We start from the raw sequence: 14,490 nt of genomic DNA, 5'->3' as shown, positions 1-14,490 counted from the left end.
TTTATAGTCTCTGGCCTTACATTTAGATCTTTAATCCATTTTGAGTTTATTTTTGTATGGTGCTAAGGAGATTTCTAATTTCATTCTTTTACATGTAGCTGTCCAGTTTTCCCAGCACCACTTATTGAAGAAGCTATCCTTTCTCCATTGCATAGTCTTGCCTCCTTTATCAAAAATAAGCTGACCATATGTGTGTGGGTTTATCTCTGGGCTTTATATACTGGTCCGTTTATTTATATTTCTGTTTTTGTGACAGTTCTCTACTGTCTTTATTACTGTAGCTTTGTAGTAAAATCTGAAGTCAGAGAGCCTGATTCCTCTATCTCTGTTTTTCTTTCTCCAGATTGCTTTGGCTATTCAGAGTCTTTTGTGTTTCCATACAAATTGTGAAATTTTTTGTTCTAGTTCTGTGAAAAATGCCATTGGTAGTTTGATAGGGATTGCATTGAATCTGTAGATTGCTTTGGGTAGTTTAGTCATTTTCACAATGTTGATTCTTCCAATCCAAGAACATGGTATATCTCTCCATCTGTATGTATCATCCTTAATTTCTTTCATCAGTGTCTTATAGTTTTCTGCATACAGGTCTTTTGTCTCCTTAGGTAGGTTTATTCCTAGGTATTTTATTCTTTATGTTGCAATGGGAAATGTGAGTGTTTCCTTAATTTCTCTTTCAGATTTTTCATCATTAGCGTATAGGAATGCAAGAGATTTCTGTGCATTAATTTTGTATCCTGCAACTTTACCAAATTCATTGATTAGCTCTAGTAGTTTTCTGGTAGCATTTTTAGGATTCTCTATGTATAGTATCATGTCATCTGCAAACAGTGACAACTTTACTTCTTTTCTGATTTGGATTCCTTTTATTTCTTTTTCTTTTCTGATTGCTGTGGGTAAAACTTCAAAATTATATTGAATAATAATGGTGAGAGTGGACAACCTTGTTTTGTTCCTGATCTTAGTGGAAATGGTTTCAGTTTTTCACCATTGAGAACGATGTTGGCTGTGGGTGTGTCATATATGACCTTTATTATATTGAGGTAAGTTACCTCTATGCCTACTTTCTGGAGAGTTTTTATCATAAATGGGTATTGAATTTTGTCGAAAGCTTTTTCTGCATCTATTGAGATGATCATATGGTTTTTCTGCTTCAATTTATTAATATGGTGTATCACATTGATTGATTGGCATATACTGAAGAATCCTTGCATTCCTGGGATAAACCCCACTTGATCATGGCGTATGATCCGTTTAATGTGCTGTTAGATTCTGTTTGCTAGCATTTTGTTGAGGATTTTTGCATCTCTGTTCATCAGTGATACTGGCCTGTAGTTTTCTTTTTTTGTGACATCTTTGTCTTGTTTTGGTTTCAGAGTGATGGTGGCCTCATAGAATGAGTTTGGGAGTGTTCTTCCCTCTGCTATATTTTGGAAGATTTTGAGAAGCATAGGTGTTAGCTCTTCTCTAAATATTTCTTAGAATTCTCCTGTGAAGCCATCTGTAATCCCTCATGATCCTTTGATGATGTTTTTTTTAACATCTTTATTGGAATATAATTGCTTTACAATGGTGTGTTAGTTTCTGCTTTATTACAAAGTGAATCAGCTATACATATACATATATCCCCATATCCTCCCTCTTGCGTCTCCCTCCCACCCTCCCTATCCCACCCCTCTAGGTGGTCACAAAGAACCAAGCTGATCTCCCTGTTCTGTGTGGCCGCTTCCCACTAGCTATCTATTTTACATTTGGTAGCGTATGTATGTCCATGCCACTCTCTCACTTCGTCCCAGCTTACCCTTCCCCCTCCGTGTGTCCTCAAGTCCATTCTCTACGTCTGCGTGTTTATTGCTGTCCTGATCCTAGGTTCTTCAGAACCATTTTTTTTTTTTTTTAGATTCCATATATATGTGTTAGCATACAGTATTTGTTTTTCTCTTTCTGACTTCACTCTGTATGACAGACTCTAAGTCCATCCACCTCACTACAAATAACTCAATTTTATGGCTGAGTAATATTCCATTGTATATATGTGCCACATCTTCTTTATCCGTTCATCTGTCAGTGGACACTTAGGTTGCTTCCATGTCCTGGCTATTGTAAATAGAGCAGCAATGAACATTGTGGTACATTACTCTTTTTGAATTATGGTTTTCTCTGGGTATAGGCCCAGTAGTGGGATAGCTGGGTCGTATGGTAGCACAGTATGGAGGTTCCTTAAAAAACTAAAAATAGAACTACAATTTTCTTAAGTTTATCAAGGCTTGATTTGTGACCCAAGATATGATCTATCCTGGAGAATGTTCCATGAGCACTTGAGAAGAAAGTGTAATCTGTTTTTTTTTTTTGGATGGAATTTCCTATTAATATCAATTAAGTCCATCTTGTTTAATGTATCATTTAAAGCTTGTGTTTCCTTATTTATTTTCATTTTGGATGATCTGTCCTTTGGTGAAAGTGGAGTGTTAAAGTCCCCTACTATTATTGTGTTACTGTCGATTTCCCCTTTTATGGCTGTTAGCATTTGCCTTATGTTTTGAGGTGCTCCTATGTTGGGTGCATAAATATTTATAATTGTTATATCTTCTTCTTGGATTGATCCCTTGATCATTATGTACTGTGCTTCTTTGTCTCCTGCAATAGTCTTTATTTTAAAGTCTCTTTTGCCTGATATGAGAATTGCTACTCCAGCTTTCTTTTGATTTCCATTTGCATGGAATATCTTTTTCCATCCCCTCACTTTCAGTGTGTATGTGTCCCTAGGTCTGAAGTGGGTCTCTTGTAGACAGCATATATACTGGTCTTATTTTTGTATCCATTCAGCCAGTCTATGTCTTTTGGTTGGAGCATTTAATCCATTTACATTTAAGGTAGTTATTGATATGTATGTTCCTATTACCATTTTCTTAATTGTTTTGGGTTTCTTTTTGTAGGTCTTTTCCTTCTCTTGTGTTTCCTGTCTAGAAAATTTCCTTTAGCATTTGTTGTAAAGCTGGTTTGGTGATGCTGAATTCTCTTAACTTTCGCTTGTCTGTAAAGGTTTTAATTTCTCCATCGAATCTGAATGAGATTCTTGCTGTGTAGAGTAGTCTGTGTTGTAGGTTTTTCCCTTTCATCACTTTAAATATGTCCTGCCACTCCCTTCTGGCTTGCAGAGTTTCTGCTGAAAGATCAGCTGTTAACCTTTACCTTATGGGGATTCCCTTGTATGTTATTTATTGCTTTTCTCTTGCTGCTTTTAATATTTTTTCTTTCCATTTAATTTTTGATAGTTTGATTAATATGTGTCTTTTGTTTTTCTCCTTGGATTTATCCTGTATGGGACTCTCTGAGCTTCCTGGACTTGACTGTTTCCTTTCCCATATTAGGGAAGTTTTCAACTATAATCTCTTCAAATATTTTCTCATTCCCTTTTTTTTTTCTCATCTTCTTCTGGGACCCCTATAATTTGGTGCATTTAATGTTGTCCCAGGGGTCTCTGAGACTGTCCCAAATTCTTTTCATTCTTTTTTCTTTATTCTGCTCTGCAGTAGTTATTTCCACTATGTTATTTTCCAGGTCACTTATCTGTTCTTCTTCCTCAGTTATTCTGCTATTGATTCCTTCTAGAGAATTTTAAATTTCATTTATTGTGTTTTTCATCATTTGTTTGCTCTTTAGTTCTTCTAGGTCCTTGTTAAACGTTTCTTGTGTTTTCTCCATTTTATTTCCAAGATTTTGGATCAGCTTTACTATCATTACTCTGAATTCTTTTTCAGGTAGACTGCCTATTTCCTCTTCATTTGTTTGGTCTGGTGGGTTTTTACCTTGCTCCTTCATCTGCTGCGTATTTCTCTATCTTCTCATTTTGCTTAACATACTCTGTTTGGGGTCTCCTTTTTGCAGGCTGCAGGTTTGTAGTTCCAATTGTTTTTGATGTCTGCCCCCAGTGGGTAAGGTTGGTTCAGTGGATTGTGTAGGCTTCCTGGTAGAGGGGACTGGTGCCTGTGTTCTAGTGTCTGAGGCTGGATCTTGTCCTTCTCAGTGGCAGGACCGTGTCTGGTGGTGTGTTTTGGGGTGTCTGTGTACTTATTATGATTTTAGGCAGCCTCTCTGCTAATGGGTGGGGTTGTGTGCCTGTCTTTCTCGTTTTTTAGGATGGGGTGTCCAGCACTGGAGCTTGCTGGTCCTTGAGTGGAGCTAAATCTTAGCGTTGAGGTGGAAATATCTGGGAGAGCTCTTTTTGATTGATATTATGTGGGGCCAGGAGGTCTCTCATGGTCCAGTGTCCTGAACTCAGCTCTCCCACCCGAGAGGCTGAGGCCTGGCACCTGCCCGGAGCACCAGGACCCTGTCAGCCACTTGGAAGATCATCGGTTGATTATAAAATGATGTAACTCACAAACAGCCAAGTGAAAGACATGCAGAGGGCAGTATGGGGAAAGGGCATGGAGCTTCCATGTCATCTGCAGGCGCCCCACTCCTTCCAAATCTCCCCGTGTTCACCAACCAGAAGCTCCCATAAGTCTCTTCTGATTTCACCTAGATTGAAAGCTATCTGGTGTGATTGTCCTATTCTAGAATATACAATAGGAAATGAGGAACTTGGGTCTTGAGATTTTAAATGCCTAACCCAAAATCCAATATATCAGTTTCAAATATCACCTAAAATTTAACTATCACCTAACACATACAGAAGGAAGTCTGTGGAAACTTTGTCCTCCACTGAGCAACATTGCATTTGTAAAGATAATATTAATACAAAATTTTAATGCTCTGTGGATAATTATCTGGCAGCAGACCAACAGCAGAGTGTAAAACATTAACAACTAAAAGGGGGTTCTGAGTCCTTTAACTGTTGTTGTTCATTACAAAAGCCACCAAAATCATCTTGAGCCAATTCATAGAGAATTAAATAGATTCAGTTTAATAAAATCTTCAGGTCTCTGAATAAATTATGAATGCATCTTGACTGTTAGAAGGATACATTGACATTAGGAAATGGTAATGAACAGATATTAAAGAGAGGGGAAAATATACCCCTTCTGCATACCATCCCATTTGAAACTGATTAAAAGCTGATGAAATTTAAGTTTTTTCATGGGTAGATGTGCAACAAGTCATGAGTTGTGGACTTTAATAATATATTTTCTTCACAAGCAATAACACAGCAATTAGGAGATGCTCATTGAGGTAGAAATAATGGTAACTGCTGTGCAGATTAGGTTTGCTGAAGGGAGCTCTCATACATACACTAAAACAACATATTCCAGGTTCTTGTTGTGTGTAATTTCTACTTTATTTACTTATCATCTCAGTTAAAGAGGACTCCTGGCAGTAATGAGGCTACATAGAATAGTTTAAGATGCTACATATTCTGTAAAAGATAAATCTAATGATTACCTATTCTAATGACAGTGCAATCTTGTCTTTCCTCGTGGGGAAATTGTATGGTTGTAAGAAGCTCATAGCTGGGGAGAGTGCCGTGGTACAAATGTATTCATTATTTTTCTGCCTGCTTTGCTTCTGCATGGCTGTTCATGAAAGCTAGGTAATTCATTCGGGCAAGAACCACTTACTGAATGGTTCACAAACCTTTCACTGGTGCCGCAGTGCCTGTGAGCAAACTGGCAAATACATAAAAATGATATGCTGGAAAACAGGATGGAAAATCTTTCAGCAAGGGGAGAATGACCTACAATGGTGTTACCAAAATAAGGGAAAAGAGGGTTGGGTGAAAATAGCCTGTTGCCACCTCAATTCTATTTACTATAATTGCCTTAAAAGTAAATACTCATGGAAGACACATAATGAAACTTCAGAACAGACCATATTTTTGAGGATTTTTTCATTCACTGGGGGAGAAAGCCTGAGAAAACATGGAAGACATGAGCAGAGTTTTAAGATCCGTGGTTTGTTTGAGCAGTAACTTCAAGTTGCAGGAGACCTAAAGATAATTTGATTTTCTTTTTCGTAGTTGCATCTTGTTCTAGATCAAATGGAATTTTTTTTTCATGAGAATCTTCCTTCCAAGACTCTGCCAACTAAACACTGAAAAGCTTAGGAAAGTAAATAATAAGAATAGTAATGTTAATAACCCCTCCTGCTTATGAGGGAAGATGGTTGCGAAGTCTCTGCCTATGTAGCAAATCAGTGGCTTGGGTGAACCATGTGACTTGGAATGTGCTTTTTCATTTTCCATGAAAGAAAGAAGCAATCAAACTTCTGGTATGAAGTCTAGTATATCTTAAGTAGTGAAATTCAGTTTATGAGGTCTTTTTTAATTTTAATTTTTCAATTATCTAAGTTAAACAGCTCCCCTTCCTTCCCCCTGCCCCCATACCAAATCATTTGAAATTGGTATTTAGGATATGCTTCTAGTTGTGTTAATTAGTAGCAGCATATTTGTATGGCTCAGACTGAAAGCTATCCCTTTCACATCCTTAAGGTTAGAACAGGCTTCCTCATCATTCAGGTGTCTCTCAGAGGTGTGCATGGAAAATCCCTGATTGTCTTACCTCTCCCTGCTCCTGAGTCCATGGTAGGTGTTGCTAATTGGCCTGCCACTACTTCTATGGAGCCTGTAGTTGGTCTCAGAATCTTTGTCAACAAGCCACTGCCCACATGAGATGAAACCCATCAGCCACATGTGCTCTAAGGCAACTCTGCCTGAAAGTCAGGGTGATGCTGCCTGGCTCCAGATCTTGTTCTTTACTTGTTATTCCTTCTCATTTCTGGCCACTTTGATTGTTCAAGAAGGGGAACAGTTCTGGATTTAGATTTTAAAAAAAACCCAAGTTCCTTTTTCCTCTTAGCCATGATAAATTAATTGTTATAAAAACTCCCAAATCTTAGTGGCTTGATACAACAAGTAAGAAGCAAATGTTTCTCACGCAGGTCCTAGATTGATGGCGTACTACAGGGTAGATGTGCTCTAAGCCACTCTATCCTCTCTTCCATCCAGTGGCTCTGCCTTTCCCTGAAGCCTTGGAATCATCCATTACATCCTCTGCATTCAGCCCCAGAGGAAGGAAAAGAGAACTCCTGGACTGTGAGAGAAGTCTCAGGGAAATGTAGTTTAGCTGTATGTCTAGGACAGGGACAGCACACTTTTTCCTGTAAAGGGCCAGATAGTAAATATTTTAGGCTCGTGGGCCATATAGTGTCTGTTTCATCTACTCGACTCTGCTGTTGTAGGACAAAAGCAGTCCCTAACAATATGTAAATGAGTAGGTGCAGCTGTTTTCCAACAAAACTTTATTTACCGAAATAGGCTGGTTTTGGCCAGTGAGCCATAGTTTGCAAATCATTGGTCTAGGAGATAAAATGAATTGGTTTGGTCAGCCCATGGCAGAGTCTCTTCCACCATGATCCTACTAGCTGTGTGACTGTGGAGAAGTAACTTATCCTCGCTGAGCTATTGTTTTCTTATCAGTTTAAAAAAAAAAAAAAAAGGATATACCATCTGCATTGATTTATCTCAGTGTTGTTTTAAAGACCAAATGGGATAATGGACTATCTGTACTTTGTAAGCTATAAGACAGTGTACACATATATTCTTTTAAGAGTATACAGAAATACTCATTGAATACAGCTGCGACCCTCTGCTTCTCATAGACATAAGACCTCCCATATACTGGAACAAAAGAAGGTAAAAACACTTTTTGTTTAAAGACACTTGAGTATTAGTTAAAATTATTCCTGAAAATCCAATGAGCTTAAAATAATCCAATTCTTGATTTATTCTTTCAATGAAAACCCTAGCTTGTATCTAATTTGAGGATTCAGTATAGTTAGAAAAATAAATCAATGATTGATTACATCAGTCAACCTGGAAAAAACCTGTATTTAGACGACTTGCTCCAGATATAACTAGAATTTCTTTGAAAAAGAGTCTTGTAATAATAAAGCAAGTTTGACACTATATGAAAAGTGTATTAGTTTGATGAGCTGCCATAACAAAGCACCACAGGCTTAAACAACAGAAATTTATTTACTCAGAGTTCTAGAGTCTCGGAGTCCAAAATTTAGGTGTCAGCATGGCTGGTTTCCTCCGAGGGCCTCTCTCCTTGGTCTGTGATGGCTGTCTTTTTTTTCTGTGTCTTCACATGGTCTTCCCTCTGTGCTTGTGTCCTAATCTCCTCTTCTTATAAGGACACCCGTCGTACTGGATTCGGGCCTACCCATATGACCTTACTTTACCTTAATTACAACCTTTAAAAGGCTCTATCTCCAAATACAGTCACATTTTGAGGTACTGGGGATTAGGACTTCAACATGTGAATTTTGGGGGAACACAGTTCAGTCCACAACACAAAGATCCTTCTTCCACCCTAAAACGATAAGGATATGTCTTAGGATCCTAAACAGGTCTTTTTCTCTTAGAGATATGTCTTCAAGTTGCTCCTTTTCCCTTAAATACCAATCTATATTGCCTCCCCCACCCCACACTTAATATTATTAAAAATTGTTTTCCTAAACCCACATGTCTTTGAAAATGGAGTTTGGATAAAGAGAGAACATTTGGTTCTCTGCCCCATTTTCACTTCTCTCTATAGTTTCTCTTGTTGACCTCAGTAGTTTGCATCTAGAGGAAACAACTCTTAGGGAATGAAAAGATTAAAAATAGATATTAACTGGTGATGAAATCAAATGTGTTTTTATCCCAGTACTATAGAGAAGAAGCTATCCTATAAGAGGGTATGTGTGTGTGTATGTGTGTGTGTTTCCTGGCATAACCATTTTATGCCAGTATGAGTAGGGATGCAATAAAAGTTCTAAAAATAGGATTATGAGTATTAATTAATGATTGAAAAGCACTTTGAAGATGAAAAAGCATTCTATAAGCAAGCACAAAGCAATATTATTATTGTCATGCCAGCAAAAAAAACACCACTATGGCATGCTGGTCCTTATCAACTCTACCTAAAGCTCTATTCTTTATATATTATAATGCTCAGATGTCACTGTTTAAAATTCTACATTATCAAAGGTTATTAATAAAAACATTTTAAGTCAAACATAACATTCTTGTAAATTAGACCTATGCCTGGCCTATTAAGCTTGGTTCCTGTATTATAATTTTCAGATAAACACAGTGTCATGCTATGATTAGCACTTGACAATAACTTTGAGTTTGTTATATTAAACCTTCTACAGACTCTTCCTGTCTCCAAGCCTTTCTCCTCATTCATTCAACACATATTTATTTCCAGGCATTGTTCTGGGGATACAACTGTGGGTAAAACCAAATGTGACAGAATGAGAGATTATATTTGTGACCATATATCTGATAAGGGTCTAGCATTCAGAATGTAAAAAGAACTCATATAACTCAACAACAAACAACCTAATTAAAAAATGAGCAAAAGATTTGAATAGGCATTTCTCCAACGAAGATATAAAAATAGCCATCAAGCATGTGAAAAGATGCTCAACACCATTAGCCATTAGGAAAATGCAAATCAAAACCACAATGAAATAACACTTCATAACCGCTAGGATGACAAGAATTTTTTAATGGAAAATAACAAGTGTTGATAAGATTATGGAAAAACTGGAATGATCGTGTAGTGCTGGTAGGAATGTAAAATGGTACAGCTATTGTGGAAGACAGTGTGGCAGTTCCTCAAAAGGTTAAATACAGAATTACCATATTACCCAGCAATTCCACTCCTAGGTATATACCCAAAAGAATTGAAAATGAGTACTCAGACAAATACCTGTACATGAATGTCAGCATAAGGACTATTCACAATAGCTAAAAGGTGGAAACAATCCAAATGCCCACTAACAGACGAATGGCTAAACAAAATATGGTACATCCATACAATGGAATAGTAATCAGTGAGAAAAAGTAATGAAGTACTGATACATGCTTCAACATGGATGAACTTGAAAATATTATGCTAAGTGAAAGAAGCTAGACATAAAAAGTCATACGTTGTACAATTCCATTGATATGAAATATCTAGAATAGATAAACCCATAGAAATAGAAAGCAGATTAGTGGTTGCCAGGGGTTCAAGGGAGGGGACATGGGTAGTGACTGCTTAATGGATCTAGTGGAGAGACAAATATTATTGGATATTAATGAAATTATTCTATAAATAAATAAATAAATGTGTCAACCTGGCTGGGCCATGGTGTCCAGATATTTGGCCAAACATTATTCTGGATGTTTATGTGAAAGTGTTTTTTCACTTTAATTAATTTGACAGAATTAACATGTAAATTAGTGGACTTTTAGTGTAAATTGCCCTCGATGTAGGTGGCCCTCATTCAGTCACTGAAGGCCTTAATAGAACAAAGACTGATATCCCCTGAGCAGGAAGTGACTCTGCCAGGAGACTGCCTTTGGTCTGTAACTGCAGCTCTTCCCTAAGTCTCCAGCCTGTTGGCCTACCCCATCAGATTTTGGACTCACCAATCCTCTGCAATCACCTGAGCCGATTCCTTAAAATAAATAGCTCCCCCAACTCCCCTCCCTCTCTCAGTCTATATACACACATCTTGTTGGTGCTGTTTCTCTGGAGAACCCTGACTTATATTGAAAACTTCACCCAACTCTTAAAGTCTGGCTTAAGATCTCTTTCCACAGCACCTTGTGCAGTTCCTATCATTATTCTCACCATACTATGTAATAACTACCTCTCTACTTGCTGGTACCCTCTACTACACCTTAGGCATCTTGAGTACAAGGGTATCAGCTCCACAGTTCTGAAGTTTAAGGTGTGTTACAGAAAATTATCTCTTCAGGAAAAGTTTGAGATAGTTTTACTGGTTTATCTACAATTTGGTTGTATTTTGTTCTTTGAACATGAAATTCTAATCTGAGTTCCAAACATTTTTCAGGATGGTCTTGATAACAGTGAGATCAGGAGAAGCTAAGAGTAATAGAGATGTGGTATTGCCCAAGGAAACTTACCTTAATTCCATTTCCAAGCCTATAAATATCCACACACTGAGAACCATCTGGGGTCTGAGTCTTTCCAAGCATACTTTTTTGTTTCCTTAAGTCAAGAATTGTATATAATTTATAGATCACCTTGTCCTCTGGTGGCCACCATTCTTCTTTATAAGAATCTGCCTTCTCCCGTCGCTTTATCTTGCAGAATCCCACTGCTAGGCCACCCATCAATGTCTACAACTGATCGTTGCCTCTGTGTGTGAAGATTGACAAATTTTCTTATTGTCCCTATTAATAACATATATAACTGTGTCACCAGCATCTCTCCTCTAAGACTGAGGCATGGAAAAGAGGAACTGCTCTCATGACAAGCCAAGAAACTGCTTGTTAAGTTTGTAGTAACATTACAGTAGAGTAGAATTCAGTGTATGTTGGTAGGGTTGGGGGAAGAGTTCTCGCTTCTGATTATTTCTGTATCAGAAGGATCTTTGTTAGCAAACGATTCTCCTATGAGATGGTTTCCTGACTCTTCTCAGGACAGTACCACACTTTATTTCTGAAAATCTAATGAGAAATCTGACTGCCTGCTAGCTCTTTATATAATTGGTGCCTTACTGTAGAAATACTGACTTCCTGTTGTCCACAGTTTTAGTCTCTTTGAACTCAGGAAGTTAACCGTTCAGGAAAGAAACATCAACATTCTTTTAGCTTCTTGCTGACTACAAATGATGGAAAGTAGTTTACAATGGAGAGAAGGCTGCTGGTGTAGCTATGAGTCATTCGTGCCCAGATCTCCTGTGACTCATTTTCCTTCATTAAACTGAGCAGAGTCAATAGCCCTTCAGTTTTCTGAACAGTAGATCTAACTGCACTAATGACTGGCTGCTGAACAAGTTTAGCTATGTTCTAATTTATTTATTAAGCAACAGTAAAACAAGTATAAAGTACCCATCAATGGATAATGGGAGGACATTAGTGTTGTTGTTTACAAACTAGATATAAAACACAAATTCTTTTAGATGAAAATGGAGAAGGCTGGGCTAGCCCCTGTCAGCATAAGAAAAAATTCAATTTTTGAGGCTCTCCTCCCTTTCATTTTTAGACCTTGTTCTAAACTGGTAGCCATCTGAGAGATCCCATTGCCCTGGGCCTCCTTTACTTGGCCTAGTTTCTACATGATGCTCATCTCACCCCACTATTTTCCTGCCTTGATCTCACCTCTGTACACCCCCTTCCTTTTTACCCACTGCTTTCTCGCTGCCTAAATACTTTGTCTATTGGTCTCCTTGCCCCTCACCACGCTTTCTACTAAAATTCATTGACTTATACCTTAAAAATGCAGGGCTCTAATGTGTTAGCCTGCAATCCGATCTACTTATCCCTAATAACATTTTAAAAACGGGTTTTAAACATAATTTTTTGTAGTGACACTGTATTTACTCATAAAAAGTAATTTAACGTGGGACTTTAGAGGAGAATTTAAGAGCATTTGGAGTCAGATCTTGCGTTGAATCTGCCCTTTGCTCACTGCATGACTTTGGGCAAGGTATTTAACTTCTTTAGGCCTCACATTTCCTCATCTGGAAAATAGGGATAAAAACAGGGATTTGTAGATGAATGAGGTAATGTATGTGCAAGAGTTTTTTTGAGGTGAGTGGTAAAAATTGTCTATCATGGTGACATCCAGGTATACTTGTTTTCCAACTGTCAAAAAACAGTTGGGGCATTTCTTAGCCAATATGCAATCTTTGGTGGCTTTAAAACAAATATCCAATTTTTTTGCACAGAAGCCAGAAACCAGTTGGGAGAGAAACTGAACTGGTCGCCATGAATAGGATTCATTTATATTCATTAATAGATGAAGTGAGGGGGCATTTATATTACACCTAACCTACTTACTTCAGTGCCTGGAACCTAGTAGGCCCTCACTGTTCAGCTATAGTTACTATTATAGTTATGGCAGGCGGGAGGACAAATTTTTGGGAGTAACTGAATTTTAATTGACCTTTCAAATCATCATTCTTTCAAAGGATATTTATCAGTACTATTCATAAGTAACACCTTACTATTGCAGTAATAGTGGTTTTTACTTACCCCTGTGTTTTTTTCTTTAGTTCTGAAAATAACCCTGTTATTATTCCTGTTTAACATTATTTCTCATTTATAAAGAGCTGAGACTCAGAGATAGAGTTACCATATAATTTCTTGTCCAAACTGGGCTGCCTTGGGAGTGAAAGGGGCACTAAGTTGGGATTATACCTGGCAGACCAGGATGTTTCCTTATCTTATTCAGAGAGGTTATCACTGCTCCAAAGCCATCTAGCTTGATAAGTGACAGATTTGGACAAGAAGGCAAATCTTCTAATGACTCTATGTAAGACTCTACTAGAATTTTTAGGGGATAGTATGTTGTAGGAAATTAGCCCCTTCAGGTCCATGTGATCATTGCCATGAAAAAGTATAGATAAAGCTGTCACATCAAGTAGATGCTGACCTGTTCTGCTAATGTGCTGGGCTGGCCATAAGGAAAAGGGATTGCAATTGTTTCATGAGATTCTCCACTCTTCTTAATTAATTGATTCATTTATTTATTCATCTAACAAACCTATATTGAATACTCACAGAATCACTTATCTACTGATGTGTAACAAAACACCCCAAACATCAATGACTTAAGACAGCAATAATTTTATTTTTTCATGGTTCTGTGGGTCTGCAGTTTGACTGGGCTCAGCTGGGTGGTCATCTACTGGTCTTACCTGGGGGTCACTCATGTGGTTGTAGTCGTATATGGCAGCCCAACAGGGATCTGGAGGGCCTTAGATGGCCTTGCTCACATGTTTAGCAAGTGGTTCTGTCAAGTGGTTGGTGAAAGGAGCCTCAGCTGGAATGGTTTATCTTGACTCCATGTAGCCTCTCATTCTGAAAGATGCCAGTCCAGGATTCTTCATAAGTTGGCGGCATCACTTCAAGAGCATGAAAGCAGAACTTCATGGCCTCTGGAGGCCTTGGCTTGGACCTGGCACACCTGGTAATTCTGCCTCATTTTATTGGTGAGGACAAGTTATAAGGTCAACCTGGATTAAAGGGAGGGATAAGAAAATCAGCTCTACCTCTTGAAGGCAGGAGCAGCAATGTACCCTTGCAAAGAAGAGGGTGGTGCATACATGGATGGGAGAAATTTATGATTAGTTTTTGCAATCTATCATAATCATCATATATCAGGTCCCATCCTAGGCAGTGAGGACATAAAAATTAATAATGAGTACTCATTTGCATGGGAGAGATAGGCAGCAATTACAATGGAAGGTGAAAAGTCCTTTGACAGAAAGGTTCACATGGTGTTGTGGTAACACAGGAGTAAAATTAGTAGCCAAGTCAAACTGGCAAATAGCTACCAGAAAAGTGATCCTCTGGGCCTGAGAGTGTTTATTTTCATCATGCTTATTATCTTATCCAAAGCACAGGGTTCAGATGTGAAGGTCCTGGACTAGTTTCTTTGACCTGACCATTTTCTCCATCCACCACTTAGAAGCTTGAGAGTGAATTAGTAAGAGAATGAGGAGAAGACATTATGAAATAAATGTTTGTGTCTCCTCCCC

Source organism: Balaenoptera acutorostrata, chromosome 1 (assembly GCF_949987535.1).
Source record: "Balaenoptera acutorostrata chromosome 1, mBalAcu1.1, whole genome shotgun sequence".
Classification (NCBI taxonomy): domain Eukaryota; kingdom Metazoa; phylum Chordata; class Mammalia; order Artiodactyla; family Balaenopteridae; genus Balaenoptera; species Balaenoptera acutorostrata.
The sequence above is the reverse complement of the archived record's forward strand: the minus strand, read 5'-3'. Positions refer to the sequence as shown.